General features: G+C 44.3%; 1 protein-coding gene across 1 annotated transcript in view; it reads right to left on the bottom strand.

The window, feature by feature from the left end:
- The window catches only part of LOC130403662 (protocadherin-9-like), a 134,965-nt gene that overhangs the window by 93,549 nt on the left and 21,980 nt on the right, over nucleotides 1-19,436 (bottom strand).

The following is a 19,436-nucleotide window of genomic DNA, read 5'->3' as shown; positions in this document are numbered from 1 at the left end:
ACTAAAGTTTAACGTGGAACTTGGCTGTGATTAAGGACCCCCTTTATCTCCAGACCAATGCCAGCAGATACAAAGCCACGTCGCTCGCTTGCACTGCACCTCCTCGCCAAGATGGGGTCTGCAGAAAAGATAATTACTTGAATTATGCAGGTTGAATATTTCCAAACAAAGAGCTTCCGCAGACAAATACTGCAGATGCTACACAGGCCAGCAGAAATCACAGAATAAATCCAGCTTCAATATTTGTTAGATGGACCAGAGCAAACACCACCTCCTAGGCCGGGTCCACATGAAACGCTCAGACCGCCTCTCTCTCAGGGCTTGTTTGATCCACGTCATCCAGATCCCGACATCCCTCAGGAAGCGTGCTAACATAGGATGTAAAGCGCTTGGTTCACTGTAGGTAACTGAACATAAATATGTTTGATCGATCCACTGCCTCGCATTTAAAGAGTGTGATTAATTATGAATCATACATTCATCAATCAAAATAACGTTTTAACAGTTCAATGTAGGGTATATGCGCGTGGACAATGTCTACAACCATCTGTATGTGTGTGAACAAGAGTTATGAAATGTTTATCTTTCAGCCACACATATTGTGCTGTTGATTTGGCTTCTGAAATAATGGACACCTAACGGATAGATGTCTGGTCAAGGTCAGAACAACTAAAGAAGTTAAGATGCCAGAGATTTGAGTTTTTATAGTTTGTCGTTTTGTTTCTCTTGTCATATCCAATTTCAATCTAAGCGCCCCTCTTCGGTAAAACCTCACCAGTAAAACAAGAGAGGGCTTTCTGAAGTGAGAGTTGTAGACAAGTTATTTAATGAATTCCTCGGAGAGCGGCGAGGCAGGGATAGGCCCCTTGTGTAAAAGAGAAAGAGAGGCAACAGACAGCTGTTTCACTGCACTCAGCAGCATTGCACAACACCCATCCCTCCTTAATATCTCCATCTCCCCTCCTCTGCGTCTCACTCCCCATTTCCTCAAAGTCTTTGAAGGCACAGGGACCCCCCACGCATCAACACAGACAAGAGACCAATTCCTCGTCGCCTCTGAAGTACATGTCCTCAAGTCAACTGAGACTGCCCCCCCACCGGGTGGAGCTATCAGATCAGATTAATAAATGATTCCAGTTTGAGGAGAAACGCTTCTCTAAAATACGCTCTACCCGAGACAACGCTTCCAAACTGCAAAAGCCATCGCCCGTTGGAACATAGATTTCTAATTTCTGTGTCAGAGTATGGATTATCTTACTTCCTATTCTACTGAATAAATCTTCTTCATGCCAATTTCTTCTCTCCCTACAGACAAATTAATTTAGTGGCCCCATGTATATGCAGAAATTGCAAAATAGTAAATTACCATTTCTACCAAATGTTCTTAACCGAGAGGTGTCGGAAACAGCTCACAAAAACAATAAATACATTTTTGAGTCCACTAGTAGTCCACTACTAAGTACTGTGTGGTAAATCACACCAACCTCCTGCACAATATACACCTTTTCTATATATAAGATATATGATATAAAATATATTATATAGGATATATGATATATATTATTTATTATATAAAATATAAAGATATATACAAGTACACAGTACACAGCAGTAGCCCTTGTGTGTCGAAATAACGGTGCCGTATCGTCTAACCTCCTTAGTGTTTCTCTGCTTATGAGAACCATAAAGTGTGGATGGAGACAACACTGGGGCCTAATCACAAAGAGCCCCTCCAATCACTACTTTAATGGCTTTTACTGTCCACAGCACCAGAGCTAGGAGACTAGAGCTAGGAGACTAGAGCTAGGAGACTAGAGCTAGGAGTCTAGAGCTAGGAGACTAGATTTAGAGTAAAGTTCTTCAAGACAGAAATCGAATAATGTAAACATAACCACTATAACTATCTCCACAGAATAGTAAAAGAAAACAAGACATGAATATAGATATAAGTTGCTCAAATGCTTGAAATTGCATTCCGTTGAAGTATGGAATACGAAAACACGAGTATGGTATGTAATGTAATTTGTATCTGTGTAGTATAATCTTTCAAATCCATAACCTGTTAGGGTAAGATTTCAGCATGAAAGAACCAGATTTCAGGATGAAAGAACATTGCAGTTCAATGGACATGTGCTTGCTGCTGAGGGCACATACTGTACGGAGGATGCAATAATATAGAAGGCAATAAAAAAGTCTTTAGATAGCAAGCCATTCTAACGGTCTCCATTTATCCCTGTATGTTGAGTTGAGTGTTGTTCGGAACTGGTCCCGTCTGCCTGCAAGCTGCAGCCAAAACACACCGGCCCACGCCTTTTCACTGTGCCCAGCGAGACTAAGAGCTGATGGAGACGCTGTTGTGCATTTAGCCACAATCAGTTCTACCCTAATGTTTACATTCATTCGTTTTGCATCTACATTTGTTCTACTGTGTATACCGAACGTTGGTTTTATATTGGAACTTAAATGTTTTATCATTTTAAAATCAAATTACGGTCTTCTCACTCTAAGACTACGTACACTTTTAAGTACAGATAAGACAATAAATATAAGCACAAATTATTATTTGCACGCTGTGTTAGGTAACAAAAGGTTTGTGAAATGGCTTTCTGGTGAACCCAGATTCACTTGGACCTGCTAATTGGCTGGTTACTTTCGCATGTGAAGCCGCCTCAAAGCACATAGAAATGTCATGAGAAAAACACGCTTCAGGAAAACATACAGACTAAACCTCCCATTATTATCTCTCCAAACAACATGAGCCCCCTCATAGTATTTCCTTTACTCTGTCCATCCATACAGGCGACACATACGTCTACTTTGGAACAAAACACCACATTGGATAAATCTGTTGCATGTGTCAGCTTCTCGTCCATGATACCAGCAGAAAGGGGTAATTGGATACTTGAGCAGGTGTACTCACAGATGTATAAGATAGCACAATTCTACTATAATATTCATATCTTTACCACAGAATACAGGTGACAGCGACTGTTAAATGAAGTGTCACATTGCTCAGGGGTATATCGTAACTGTATAAAAACTGCTGTGTCCTCAAAAACCGAGCGAAAAACGAAAAAACCGAGTGATTTTCACAGATGGTCTTTGACTTGTGTACTTCTCTTCATCACAAACAGAAACACAACCTCTAGCTGGACACCTAGCCCTGTCACAGCCACATTGCACCAGAATCTAGACTGTTTAATATATTCATACAACTTTTCTTTCATCAAGTGTGAGGAGATTCAGTCTGACAATCTCACTCTTATGTATCACTCTCAAGTCTCTCATGTGTGTCTGTCCCTCATTTATCACTCTCCCATTCGTGGTTTCACGTCACCCTCTCACGTCCCTCCCTCACGTGTCATTTCCATTTCTCACTCTGACGTCACACTACGTCTCACTCTGAAATCTCACTCTTATTTATGCTTAGTCATTTTTGAGACGTTTTACATCCAAAGCAACTTCAAAGTATACAATGAAAATTGGAGTTGTGCAACCTGAAAAAAAAAACTTTGATCTCTTACTTGTCACTATTATTTCTGATTCTAGTGTCTACTATAGCTTGATTTTATATACAAATCTATTGTCTCGCGTGTCCTCTGTTTCTGCAGCTGCAACCATCTTTCTGGTGCTCCTCTGCCACATCAGTAACAGAAAACACTGAAAGCCTGCGGCCATACTTATTATCCGTACTCCAGCGTTAACCATCTCACCTAAGTTCTACTCAGAAAGTTCACGATCGTCGCTGAACACTCTGCGACATATCTTCTGTTCACTGTCAGTTCTGGTGTTGAATCAACCCTTCGCTTTCACTAAAACTCCCCTGGAATAAAATATATTTTTTGTTTGTTTGTTTGTCTGTTTGTATGCCACTTGCCTCTGAGTCTGTGCAAGACAATGTGGGCAGATCCTCATTATATCTCAGCAGCATTCCCCCAGTAGCCACACACACATGAATACACCCACACACACACATTTGCACGTATGCATGTTGACACATACACACAAGGACACATGTATTCACACACACACACAAACGCCACACACAAACATATACTCACACATGTATTCATACACACCCACAGACACACACACTGACAAAAAGACATGTATTCAAACACACACACTCAAATAAAAACACACACACACTTACACTTGTATTCACACAAACACACACACACACACACACACACACACACACGTTCCCTGATGAGCTCAAGTATCCATTGTGCTCCTTGAGAGATACTTAATGGCCAGATCTTATTTTCTCTCTAGCTGGCAGGGGATGGGATAATTGTATGCGGTCCATTTGCTTTGCTGAGCTTCCTGTCTCAGGCAGAAGGTTGTAGAGAGAGAAAGAGAGGGATAGGAAAGAGAGAGAAAGAGCAGACTGAGTGAGTGAGCAAGTGAATGAGTGTGCGCATGATGAGTGAGTGACTAAGAGAGAGTGTGTGTGTGTGTGTGTGTGTGTGTGTGTGTGTGTGTGTGTGTGTGTGTGTGTGTGTGTGTGTGTGTGTGTGTGTGTGTGTGTGTGTGTGTGTGTGTGTGTGTGTGTGTGTGTCTCTGTGTGTGCGTTTTACTTGTTTTGTATTCTGGAAGAGATAAAAAGCATTTCACATTCTGAAAGCAGCAGTGCGTCGCTCAGATGCTCCAGCGCCTGTAGTCACGGGAGGAGATGGACGTGACACCTTGGAGAGACACGCCCCCCTGGTGCAGGTCACCGTGGTTACGGCGCGCTGCAGACGGACCGCCAATCCCGGTGACAAGTAGGTCAGTCGGGTTGGCCCAGTGATGACACAGCTGTCAATCAGCAAGAGATGCCGGAATACACCAGCAAATCAAAATAGACCAATAACAATAGACCAATTAGGATAGGTCAGTAAAGACACAGACAAACAAATACTCCTTCAAGTAACCAATTTTTCTTCTTGTAAATGTTCCGTAGGTAAGAGTTATCAGAGAGTTGTAAAGAGAGAGATCAGAAAAGCGTATTTCATTTACCGCACCTGTGATTAATGGATTCCCCAAACCAATTAGGAAGAGTATCCCTCATTGGTCAGGTATTTTCCTGCAGTGATCTAAAATCGAAATAGTATCATACAATGACGCAGTGAACTAAACAAAACGTCTCACAATGCATTTTAATCACTAATAGCTGATGGGTGGCTATGCCATTTGTAACATTACACTCAAATAACAGCAATTAAATCTCACATAGAGCTGAGTTTGGTTGCTGTCTTCAATGCAGTTTCCTCTGGAACCAAGTCTAAAGACTGTCTCAACAGGGAAGGTTTTACGAGAGAGACAACAGTTGTCATAACCACCTACAGAGGTAATGAATGCTGCATTTCATCTAGATGAACTAGAAACAGGTGTACAGCCTACTCAGAAGCGTTGTCAAGTCATGTGCTTAGCTCTGACATGACCCATCGTCAACTTATATAAAGCAAGGGGGGTATCATATGCAAATGTGTCTAAATGCATCGCTTTCTATTATTCAACATCATTCACGAAAACTCGTGAGTCCCCGCCCGATCTCGGAGGTAGTGAAACCATGTCTAAGCAGGCTGAGTCGGTTTACAGCTTGTTGTAACCCTTTGTGTGAACACATGAGGTATGTTAATCTAGATACAAGATACATTCAGGAGCAAAGAAGGGTCAGGGCAGCTTGCTTCAGGTTGTCTGCAGGTAGACTGCAGTCATGGGGTTTGAATCCAGATCCTTTGAGCTTAGAGTCAAACACCCTAATAATATTCTGCAATAGGTAGAGAGGAAATGATATGCAGCAGGGCTATCTTTTTCTTTCAAATTGATGCTATAACCAGCCTGTTGACAAAAAATATAGCAGAATATTTGTTCTTAAATTAGCCCCAAACCTAAGATGTATTAAAAACACATTTGTTCCTCATAATTATGACCTTTTATTAATGAGAAACAAAGAAATAACAGCAGAGTTGTCAGTGCCGGGGTAATTGTTTTTTTTAGTATATGATTTAGAATAAATCACAAAACATATTGTATCAAAACAGTCCTAAAATAGAGGCATTATAATAGCTTGTGTCCTCATTCATATTCATTGAGTAAACAATAAGCACTCCCATAATGTTCTGTCCCTTATGACACATATTTGTTCATGTTAGTTCCATGGTTCAGGAATCAGCCATGGAACTAAACTGGGGCGCTTTTAGTTGGAGTATTGTGCGTTTGAAAGCAATACAATGAACAGAACCCACGCTCCCAGAACCAGATGGTGAATCATTTTGATTTCATTCCTTATTATTAAATCAACTGAGAGTGGACAGTGCCCTGTTTAAACTTATAAATTATTATTCTCTTCATGATGAATAATTGTATTATTGCCCTGGTTTTGTTTTGAATATTGAAACTTATCGTTTATTTCAATGTGTTCTTAATCCCTGACATGATTAATTATTATTTATTCCACTGTACCAGCTCCCCTCTCCTCCGATAACAGAACAAACTTTAAGCTCCCAGAAACCCCAAAAAAAATTGCATCAAATACAAGCCATGAAAATATCCACCATGCCAAGGAACGAGATAACTGAATTCCTGCTGTATTTCAAACATCCCCGTACCTTCTCCTCCCTCCCCCATCCCTCCTCTCCTCATCCCTTCCTCCATCACCTCCCTCACCTCTCCTCACCACCTACTGCTCCCCTCCCTGCTCCTCCCTTCTCTCCCCCACTCCCTCTATTCTCGGTGGTAACGTTCTTGATAACACATCAGCCCCAGGCCCCTACCTCACCCCCCTTCCCTACCTCAACCCCCGGTCACCACACCGCCACCCTCCCTGCTCATTCTACCTCACCCACCTCCCTACCTCCACCCCCGGTCACCACACCGCCACCCTCCCTGCTCATTCTACCTCACCCACCTCCCTACCTCCACCCCCGGTCACCACACCGCCACCCTCCCTGCTCATTCTACCTCACCCACCTTTCTACATCACACCCCATACATCTCCCTCATCTCACCCTACCTCACCACACACACACTGCATCACCCGTTACCTTCCTCTCCAGCCATCCCTGACCCACCTCCCTCTCCCCCAACGCATCCCTCAGCTCACCCCACGGCTTGCAGAGCACACACACACACACACACACACACACCTACCTTATCTTTTACATTGTAGGTTTCCTTGTGAATGTGTCTAATGCATCACTGTCTCACATGGCTGTGGGCACACACAGATATGACTCCCCCACCCATACACACACAACTACAAAGATATTAAAACCCCCACACACACACATATAAATACACAAACAGACATACACAAACTCCAACACGATACACAGAAGACAGAGCTAGTTGTGTGGAGGTCACATGATTTAAGATGTCATCTGACATTTAGGGTCACCTTTTCATTTTGGCACTGAATTATATGACCTCAAGACAATACAGGCTCTGAGATTTGAGGCTATGTATGTAGATTGATATATATATGCATATGGCTACATGTATTTTAATCTGTTTCTGATTTCAATTGTTTCTTCTGTGACAGCCCACTTAATCCAATCATATGTTATATATTTTACTACATACAACACACTGCTTTGTACTACGTATATATGATAAACTTTCCTATACTCTCCAGGCGCGTTGGGTATGTACACCTTGATTCTTTTTTGAAGCTAGCAGTTGTGGTTGTTGTTGTGTTGTTGTGACAATCTGCTCGGTGTCCTGGAATAATGAGTCCCTATGTCGTGATGAGCAGAAAGTGGAGGACGTTTGTAGAGCTATGAAGGTTCCGACTTATATACCCCCCACCGTTGGAGGGGAGAACAGGGCTAGTTGTCAACTCCTGCCGCATGTCAGACAGATCACAGTTACTCCAGGTAAAAATAGACCTTACGTCGCTAATGATATTAAAAAAACCTGCTTCTTACCTTTCATGGGAAACAAATGAAAACATATATCGCCTTCAAAGTGACATGCCAGCTGTGTGTGTGTATTTCAGAGTTTTTTTTTTTTGTGTTGGTTTAAATCTGTTTGTGAGATATAGTGAGAGACACTGTGGTTGTGTTTGTGTGCGAGCAGGGCTGTATGCATCCCCAACCCTGTCCGAACATCCAACCCTACCAGAATTTAAAACCATAGCAAAACATCGAACAAGATCTCCAGAACCCCCATCTTTAGCAGAAGTCCAACCAGAACATCAAACCCTAGCAGACACCCAACCAGAACATCCAACCCTAGCACAATATCCAACCACAACATCTAACCCTCAGACTTTAGATAAATGACTAGTGTCTGATGGCCTACTAGCTCAAATCTGTGTGAACAGGGATTTTCTGTCACTACTCTATATTAATTTTGTCCCATCACGTTACTGGAGGCAGGGATCTGTTAGTGCATGATTGGCTATTAACAGTGAACCCAAACTCAGCCACCAGTTGTAAACTGTGAAAAGGTTTCCGTAAAGGTTTCAACACTGTGTATTTGGCTACAGTAGAAATACAATTGAAAGCTTCATCCACTCGCGCAAATGAGTTTCTTCTGTAGAATATCTCCACAACGAAACAGAAAATAAGGCTTCCCTCCGCCCCCTGCAATTTTGGTTTCCGGCCCAGGCTCTGTGCCATCTCCACCCAGAAGTTATACTATAACACAGTTTGACTGCTGGGTCTGAGATTAGGTCTACTCTAATACTTCCTGTTTCTCTGCTGAAAGCCACTATACTGTCGGTGCCCGTCAAGCCCTGCGTGTCACAGACTATAAGAGAAGCTGCTCTAAACAGAACAACTCAGCACAATACACAACAGGCTCAACACACTTGCACAATACACAACAAACAACTCACATCAACCCAAATCCTGACACCATGTGACATGCTTCAAGACTTGCAGAGGGAGCAGGATTCAAACACATATGAATAGACAAAGGCAAATGCACACAAACAAATAAACACACATACAAACGAAGACGCAAACAAACGAGGAGATTCATGTTAGCATAAGCACAATCTTTCTCACATACACACGCACACACTCGCACTCACTCCCGCACACACAAACACACGCAAAAAAACACGACAACACACACACAGACATACACACACAGATACCCTGTGCCGTTAGAGACACAACACTTTGATTCAGGGACCAAACAAAATAAAAGTGGTTGTTTTGCCTGCAATCATCTGAGAGCGATGAAGTCAGTCTCTCTCTGAGGATGCTTAATAATTAACAACCCTGCCTTCTCCCCCGCCTATTCCTCTACCCCGCCTCCCTCCTCCTCGACACAGAGCCTCCACACCTGCTCCTGCTGGGGGCCCACAGGGTGCAAGGGGGCCTCTATCAGGTCCTCTCCCTGTGCAGCCCGTGTTTTCCCCGTCCAACGGTACGATTAGGCGGTACGAGGCGTCTCCCCTGAGCCAGCCGGGCGGCTAGGCCTGTTTACACTTATGCAGACTGACAAGCACAAGCCCAGGAACTGACAATGTGCAAGTGTAAATTAGGTCCCCAGCCTGCACTGCATTAATTATGAATTGTGTATAATTGCAGTGGGATTCGCTGAAGTCGATTCGCCGCGACTTACCGTGGTACACACTCTATTCCCCCGTAAAACCTTACAGAGGAGCCTGAGATCTGAGAGACAAGGAGGAGGTAAAGTAAAGCCCTCTTCAGGTTCCAAAGCACTAGAGAGTGGGACACGGGAGGAATTAAGAGCGTTTATTTAGATGAACAGGCAGCGTTTCCCTGGCACGTTTTTACAAAACCCTGTACCAGGGTTACAACCTGGACACTTGGAAGAACAACATCGATCTCCCACATCAGACTGAAGAGGGGATCTAGAAAACACAACGCTGGTCTCAATGTGGTCAACACCAACAGAGGTTACTTTAGATCATGCACACATGTTTAAAATCCACCTGATGATTTGCTGTTTGTGTGGAACAGCAAGAAATTCAGCATGTTGTGCAAATAAATAACCAAAACAAGTTAACAACCCTTATCATTTTCAGAATAACATCCTTGTTTATAACTGTGCCGGTCTGGATGAAAGCATGCATAAGGGTATTGAATACAAATTGAAATGTAAATTGGCATAATCAAATTCCATGCAATTATGAATAAAACATAAATACTTAATTCTTACTTGTTTGATTTCTTGGACCTGTTTGTTGAATTGTACGGGCAAAACAAACAGCTGATTCCTAAATGCGGAGGGCTTGTTTTTTGCTCGCTGTGATAAATGTACTTCAACTAATACAGTCGTGTGTGAGAGGCCAGCCTGTACACAGAAAGCTTCTCCCTGCCCCACATTTCAGTTAAAATAATAATAAGCACCAATTAAGTGAAAAATATTTCAGATAAAGGGGAACTGGCCCGAAGAAATCATTAGTCCATTCAAATAAAGACACATGGCATGTGTTTCAAAATACCAAAAATAAGCCGCTCCCTAGTACAAGTGGTATCTTATTACGCATCCCAAATACTTACATGTACTACCCAATGCTGGGGTGAAACCATAACAAAATTGTTGAAATAGTATAATGTTCCTTGGGGCAGCAACCACTCCACATTGCTGGTCAACTGATGGTTGAGTAAGTGTCAGTGAGTAGAACTTTTTGACAGAGTTAGAAAAATAAGGTAGATTTCTTCTTCCATGCATTTCATTTAGACGCAGAGGCTTTGAATTATTGTTCATGGACTGAGATCACATTGTGGAAAATGTCCTCCCTTGTTAGTGATGCAAATGTTTATTTCTTTATGAGGTTGTAAATGAGCATACAGGGTATAGCGACGGCATAGGGAAATTCAGTGTTCAGTGGAACGCAAATCAATGAAAACGGCATGTTTGTGTTCTCACAAAAATAAAATACACAGACATATTACCTAGGACTAAAGCACTTTATTCACAGAATAAACCCCTTTTGTGTGTTAATTCACGATATAAACGGCTGGCTCTACATTATCTCCTACGTAAACATCTACCCGTGTCATGGTCATTGGAGGATCCCCACAAAGGCACATATGCCGCTTTTCCACCGCACATGTAGCTCGACACGACTCGACACGGAAGCAGCAAGGGTCGTTTTCCACCGCAAATAGTACCTCCTGGACGTGGGCAGGGTCGGCTGCGCGAAAGGGCCGTGACGTATTTTTGTACGCGACGCAAACAACACCTACGCAACCCACACATGGACAGAACCCACATAACAACAATGGAGGACATCGATGCGATGGTATTCGTGTTCGTATTATTAGCATGCATGTTGAAGAAGTTGAAACAGTGGAATATGTTGGCTGCGGCGCTGCTATGGCTGTTACCAGCATGGTTGCCATGTCGCTCTCGTGACTTCGTCACACTCTCTGGCCAATCAGTGGCCGGCCGTCTGCCGACGTCACCTTTTAGCATCGGCTCAGCTCGCTTGGAACCTAGAGCGAGGCGGTACTAAAAAAAGCAGCCACTTCAGGTACCAGATACCATGTTTTCGCGGTGGAAACGCCAAAAATGCGAGCTGAGTCGAGTCGAGTCGAGCCGGTACCATATAGTGGAAAAGCGGCATTAGGTGGCATGTGGATGATGGCTGGTTGAAGCATCCTCACCAGGACTGAGTCAGACTGATTCTGACTGTGGTTTGGCTAACGATAGTTATGATGGACTAAAAGTTGAGAAACAAATCTTTCTAGTGGCGTGCTACAGGACACATTTCTGATGTGTTTAAATGCCTTACGACATCTTAGAAATTCATGTATGGGCTAAACCCGGTATCGGGGCATTTCGAGGTGAAGAGGTTGACACCGGGATTCCACCGGACGCGTACGCGCCGCAGGACGGCTGCGCAGCGGAACGGCTGCGTCCTCTGCCCTGCGTCCATTCCTACCGGGCGTGTAACGGCAGCGTAGCGCTGCCTTGCGAGCCAGCCGTATTCACGCGAGATCACGAGATCACGCGATAATACTAAACCTAATGTACTCACCTTCCACTCCCAAAACTATTGCAATTAAATGCCACGCTTTGTCCTTTCTGACATTTTCCTTATAAAAAGGATGATTTGGTACATAAATGACTTCATGTTGCTGAACTTCGACAATGAGTCTCTCGTCGTCCATGTTGCCGACCCTCTGAGACCCTTTGATTGATTGACTGCTGCAGTAGCTCAGGAGGTAGAGCGGGTTGGCTGGTAACCTGAAGGTTGCTGGTTCACTCCCCGGCTCCTCCTAGCTGTGTGTCGAGGTGTCCTTGAGCAAGGCACCTCACCCTAACTGTTAGCTCCCGACGAGCTGGCTGTCGCCTTGCATGGTTGACTCCGCCGTCGGTGTGTGAATGTGTGCGTGAATGGTGAATGTGAGGCAACATTGTAAAGCGCTTTGGGTGGCCGATGGTCAGAAAAGCGCTATATAAATGCAGTCCATTTACATTTACATTTATTGCTGACCTGGTGCCACCGGTCATGACGTAATAATGTTGATGTGAAGTTACATGAGCTGAGTATTGTGTTTTATTTTGAAAATTAACCGGATGCTCTATGGCTTTTACTTTTCACTATCTGCCCGGCTCGACCTGCTCTGTCGAAATTGACGTGTTTTAGCAGCGGCTCGCGGCAAAAATAGAATTTGACGGAAAGAGCCGCTCCTGGGACGCTGCTGAAACGTTCCGCGGTGCGCCCGGTGGAAATGGTCTCATTGATTAGAGTGGAAGCGATCAGCAGCGGTGACAGCGGCGCGTACGCCTCCGGTGGAATCAGGCCTTAAGACTAAGATGCCGGCATAGTTTTACTAGGACGGGTAATTAATGGCCTACGTGCAGGTTAACCGTAAGTTTTGATTAATGGGTAGATAAAGCACTCAAAATGTGTTTGATTTATAGAATGTCTCCAAAATAGTGTTAAAGTCCAGTTTTTGGCGTTTTTGGCAGGAACGGGTGTTTTCTTAACGCCATTCGGCGATGACGTCACATTGGGGAGACGTGGTGGAAGGTAGCCATGATGCTGCATTCCAGTATTCTCTGCGAACCGACTCGGATCTCGGATCTGACGCCACGCCCACGCTTCAAGCGTTTTATTATTTCGCTCGGTCGTTGGAGGAAAACATGGACGCCACCCGGAAAGCTGTTGTCGCGGTATCATTGGCAGAGGACCAGGAGCGCTCCAAAATAAGTAGGCTATAGGAAGAGATACGGACGCAGTAAGGTATTGCAGTAATACGAGTGATTGGATTTGCCATTTAAACCACCAAAGTGGTCCAAGCACAATAAAAACAGTTCTTACTTCAAGTCACACTGGGCGCAGCCATCTTCAATTCTGTCTCGGAATTTTGCTCGGTCACCACTGAGTTCAACCGAGATGGCGAGTTCGCCGTCCGAGGAAAAGGGGCGTGTTTGTGCGTGTCGCTAGGCAACGCCATCGGACCTCCGAGACGAATCGATAATAAAACGCAGCAGCCTAGTACTAGAACTATGGCGTCTAGGCCTGATTCCACCGGACGCGTTTCCCGGGGATTCCACCGGACGCGTTACGGCAACGTTACGGCTGCGGCACGTCTTGGCCGCGACTTTGCCCTGCTTGCATTTCCACCGGGCGCGTTACGGCAGCGCAACGCTGCCTTGCGAGCCAGCCGTATTCACGCGAGATCCCACGATAATCCTAAACCTAATGTACTCACCTTCCACTCCCAAAACTACTGCAATTAAATGCCAGGCTTTGTCCTTTGACATTGTTCTTATAAAAAGGATGATTTGAGACCCTTTGATTGATTGACTGCTGACCTGGTGCCACCGGTCATGACGTAATAATGTTGGTGTTTTATTTATTGTGTTTTATTTTGAAAATTGACCGGATGCTCTATGGCTTTTACTTTTTCTCTTCCTGCCCTGCTCGATCTGCTCTGTTGAAATTGACGCGGTTCAGCAACGGCTTGCGGCAAAAATAGAATTGCTACGGAATGATAGCGCTGCGGCACGGCGAGCCGCTGCTGAGACGTTCCGCAGCCGCGCCCGGTGGAAATGGTCTCATTGATTAGAGTGGAACCTATCTGCTGCGGTGACCGCGGCCAAGACGTGCCGCAGCCGTGACGTTGCCGTAACGCGTCCGGTGGAATCGAGCCTTTACGGCTGCGGCACGTCTTGGCCGCGGTCACCGCAGCAGATAGGTACCACTCTAATCAATGAGACCATTTCCACCGGGCGCGGCTGCGGAACGTCTCAGCAGCGTCCCAGGAGCGGCTCGCCGTGCCGCAGCGCTATCATTCCGTAGCATTTCTATTTTTGCCGCAAGCCGTTGCAGAACCGCGTAAATTTCAACAGAGCAGATCGAGCAGGGCAGGAAGTGAAAAAGTAAAAGCCATAGAGCATCCGGTCAATTTTCAAAATAAAACACAATACTCAGCTCATGTAGCCTATCACAACGTCATTTATGTATCAAATCATAATTTTTATAAGGGCAATGGCCGGAAGGTCAAAGCGTGGGATTTAATTGCAGTCGTTTTGGGAGTGGAAGTTGAGTACATTAGGTTTAGGAATTATCGCTTGATCTCGTGATCTCGCGTGAATACGGTTGGCTCGCAACGCACGTTGTGCTGCCGTAACGCGCCCGGTGGAAATGCAAGCAGGGCAGAGCAGAGTCGCAGCCGTTCCGTGCCGCAGCCGTAACGTTGCCGTAACGCGTCCGGTGGAATCCCCGGGTAAGAGGTGGCAAGAACAACACAACATGCATGATGGCCCACAGTATAATTTCCAAATGAGGAATTGCCGAGAACTGATGGCGGTCAAAGCCAATTCAATGTATGGTCAGGAGAATGAGTCGAGGGTTGCCATCATTTAGCAACCAGCAACGAGCGCTGGAGCTAGTCAATGAACAGCAGTGCATACAATAACGACACTTTTATTTATTTTTACTGTCAGTGAATAGCAACGGGTGAAAGTCAACGTTTTCTTTATATCTAGTGACGATTATGTCGTAAGTAGGCCAACCGGTTATCTTACGGTGCGGCCACACCAAACGCGTTACTCGCGTTGGATAACGCGAGTAACGCGCCTAACCTGACGCTTGATCATTGTGGGGTGGTCACTCGGTTCAACGCTTCCAACGCGTCAACGCGCCAACGCAGCTAGATGAGTCCATGTTCATGCAAGTGAACGGAGCGTTCCCTCTTCGTCATAACTATCAAACCAAACAGCCTTCACATTCACCGAGCGAACATTATGAAAGTAAAATGCACATTTCTCGCTAAAAATGTTTCCATAAACGCATTTAATGGCGTAACTATGTTACTATTTCCACCCAGAATAAAGATAGTTGTCGGCCGTGGCTGCGCTGGAGTCCGAGGTAGGAACCCCAAACGCTGCCGTGTTTGGGTGATAGAGCTTAGATCGCGTTAGATTAAATAATCTCTGATATAAATAACAATAATCGGGTTAAATAACTTCACATGGTGTGTCTGGTGTGTTTCCAGCATTCGTAGTGTTGATCAGCAGAGAAATAGTCCGCCAAGACGTTGAGGTTGCTTAGCATCCAGACACTCAGTCCATGCAATGGAACGGAGCGTTCCCTCTTCGTCATAACTATCAAACCAAACATCCTTCACATTCACCGAGCGAACAATATGAAAGTAAAATGCACATTTCTCGCTAAAAATGTTTCCATAAACGCATTTAATGGCGTAACTATGTCACTATTTCCACCCAGAATAAAGATAGTTGTCGGCCGTGGCTGCGCTGGAGTCCGAGGTAGGAAACCCAAACGCCGCCGTGTGGGTGAAGAGTTTAGAATAGAATAGAATAGACTTTATTTGTCATTGTGCATTGGATACACAACGAAATTTGTTTGTGCAACCACTAACAAAAGTGCAGTTGTGCTGGGTGGAGGGTAGGAGTGTAGTGTGATTATTAAGTTCTGTGATGGCCCTGGGGATGAAACTGTTCTGCAGTCTGGAGGTGCGGGCTGTGGTGGCCCGGTAGCGCCTGCCAAAGGGTAGCAGGGTGAAGATCGGGTTAGATTAAATAATCTCTGATATAAATAACAATAATCGGTTTAAATAACTTCACATGGTGTGTCTGGTGTGTTTCCAGCATTCGTAGTGTTGATCAGCAGAGAAATAGTCCGCCAAGACATTGAGGTTGCTTAGCATCCAGAGACTCTGTCCATGCAAGTGAACGGAGCGTTCCCTCTTCGTCATAACTATCAAACCAAACATCCTTCACATTCACCGAGCGAACATTATGAAAGTAAAATGCACATTTCTCGCTAAAAATGTTTCCATAAACGCATTTAATAGCGTAACTATGTTACTATTTCCACCCAGAATAAAGAAAAATGTCGGCCGTATGCTTCTGTCCAAGCTCACTACTCTCTGCCAGTGACGTCGGGTCAAGCTCAACGCTGATTGGCTATCGCGGCCGAGCGTCACGCGTTGAAAGTTCAGATTTCTGAACTTGAGAACTCGTTTGGTGTGGCCGCACCGTCACAAGATCTAGAAATAGAAGGCATAATGGTAGCTATGGGCTAACTTAGCCAATCGGACAGCAATCAGTGCACTTGCAAATGAGTGCCTGCAAGTACAACCGATCGTGGTGTGACATTATTTAACCATCAATCTACCGCAAATACGACCAGGCAGATTACATTGACCACATACACAAAGCACACCGTCCAACCCGGTGGATGCTGACAGAGCCCACAACAAGCCAAACATCAACACGGCGGGTGTGCTCTCTCTCTCACGCCCGTACTGCACAATCCCTCCAACTTATCCAACTCCAAGGCTAGGCTGCTTCACTAAGACCACAACTAACCACAAGGCCTTCATAACCATGCAGTATGCCGAAGCCGAAAAGGACACACGCACAGTCGCACACAGTCATCTTATGCAAAACAATCCGTTTTATCATCAACATTCAGTCACTGCAAAGATTTATAGACTAGCCTCTTACCATAATTTAGAATGGACCCAAAGTATTTGATTGATACAGTCTGTTTCGGCTTTCGCTTGCTATCCGTTTTCAGTATGACTCCTCAACATTACGTCTTTCTTGACGCACATGGCTAATTTGCATACGCGCACAGGATTGGCTGGCTCCGCAAGGCAAACAATAGAACATATTTAATTATTTTTCTATCTGTCTATCTATCTATCTATAAACGCATGGGTCTAGTTTTAATGTGATGTATTTTGTGTATGTCCAGTCAGACTTGTTGTCTCCCTTTTCATGTGTGGTCTTGTAGGCTACTGTGTGAGACGAATCACCTAAATGAATTCCCGATGTGTAGTTTGGTATTAATAAAGACTTGACTAGGCTATTTATCTATAGGCTATTAGTCAACAATTATTCGCCAAAGGCGAAGCGAATATTGGGGAATATCCCCCGAGACCGTAGGTTCATTAGTTGTTATGAGCAGACATTTTGCGATGAAAACAATATCGAGTTTGATGTCAATCATGGGATATTGCCCAATATCCCGAGATAGCGAACCAATCAAATTGCGCCATCTTAGGAGGTTCACGTGTAGCATATACTAACTATATATAATATCTATGTATTTATCTATGGATCTGTATAATCTGCTGAACACTCACTTACTAGTCTCTACTCTCAAGGGTCTCAATGCTAGCCTAGAAATCTAGACGCCCCTAGCTAGCCGAGTTCCGCACTTGGAACTCGGCACAGAGATGGCACATAGAGATGCCACATAACTAAAACTCTCCACATGCCCCGACTTATAGTGGTTTTCACCTCTTTCTATGCTTTTATCCTCACCTTGAAAAAAAGTGGTGAAGTGGAGCCGAGAGATCGCCATCTCTGTGCCGAGTTCCAAGTGCGGGTGTGGTGACGTATATCATATGCGTCGAGAGCAGCGAATAGCTGTAGTTCACAAAGAACATACGTAATCCAGGGCATATAAAGACTGGGACCAGAAAATAATTATTTTCTCTCCATTGACACCCATTCATATTTTTCGATCTCATAGGTCCCATGAGCTCTACCGGAAGGGGCGTGACTTCGCCACTCTATAGCTGTGTTCGAAATCGTTCCCTATACACTCGTTCCCTATTCCCTATATAGTGTACATGATATAGTGCACTATATAGGGAATAGGGAACGAGAATTCGGACACTACGCTGAACATTTCTAAACGTCATTTGCGTCAGTAAATGCGCCGGGTATTTGTGTGACGCAGACAGATGCGCCCACATCAAGTAAACAAACCGGGCACTCACGACGAAAGCTGGAGGTTGTATTGATGTTGAATGTTACATTTCCTTGTTTAATTAATTTTGAATGTTAAATATTCTATGTTAAATCCCAAATAAATTGTTGACATTTCTAAACGAAAGCCCGAGACTCCATCATTAAATGTATTCGTTTTCGCGGTTATTCGGCTTCTTCTTCTCCCCTGGAAAAAACAACCGCATTGCATTGTGGTATACGGGAGTAACATGTAGGGAACATCGTATGCACCCTATTTTAAGTCCACTATATAGTGCCCTATATAGTGGACCACTGAGAATTCGAACACCCTAGAAAATGGCGTGCACCCTATTTAGTGCACTACATCCATGATAGGGAACGATTTCGAACACAGCTTATATCTTTCCGATATGGGTCTGGCTTGCCAGGCTATCTCAATCATCTCAATCATGGACATAGATCTCAATGCGGCTTTGGTCCGTGTCTCCCCAACGTGACGTCAAGCAATGCATTCTGCGAGAAATGAGAATCAATAGCAAACCGCTAAAATAGTACCTACTTTTTCGTATAAAATTCCGTTTTGTGATACCTAACAACATTAAATACAATAAATAACTCTTAAATAAATCTTAAATAGCCTACCAACAAGCAAATTGCACAAATTCGTTGGAAGAAAATGCCTTTAATAAATTTATCATTGATATTGTCCCAAAACTGCAGCCAGTATTTCAACATACTACGCAGGTGTAACACACATAGACTATAATAAAAGACTGACTTTTGATCTGAGTAAATTAGTGGAAATTATCGGGAACAAAAATCTAGAAATGCAACCACAAAACTAGTAGGCTACTTGATGACTCGCAGAGACTTTTGTTTCCCTTCACCTAAACCAGACAGAGTATTTCCAGTTTGTGAGATATGTCTGACACGGATAATCTACTATTGTATGCTACATGCCGTGCCCAGAAAATGGACATTGTCTGGGAACGGGCAGTTCCAGACAATGTCCAGTCCTTATTCTTTGAACATTGTCCCAAGTAGATTTGTGAAACGGCTTAAGTCTCCCACCCTCTCCCACTCTCCCTCCCCAGCCCCAGACTGAAAGCAGCATGACGGTGGGAGTCTGATGCAGTAAGAGGCTCTCTGGTGCAAAGTGAAGTCTCATGAGACAGCAGGTTCCAGAAATGTCCAGATGAGGAGGGGGCCTCTCCTCAAACTGCCCCATAGCCATTGAAAACCATCAGTCATCTTGGCCAGTTACCCAGGTCACCAGT

This window comes from Gadus chalcogrammus, chromosome 14 (assembly GCF_026213295.1).
Source record: "Gadus chalcogrammus isolate NIFS_2021 chromosome 14, NIFS_Gcha_1.0, whole genome shotgun sequence".
In the NCBI taxonomy this organism is placed as follows: domain Eukaryota; kingdom Metazoa; phylum Chordata; class Actinopteri; order Gadiformes; family Gadidae; genus Gadus; species Gadus chalcogrammus.
This window is presented reverse-complemented; position numbering and strand designations above follow the sequence as displayed.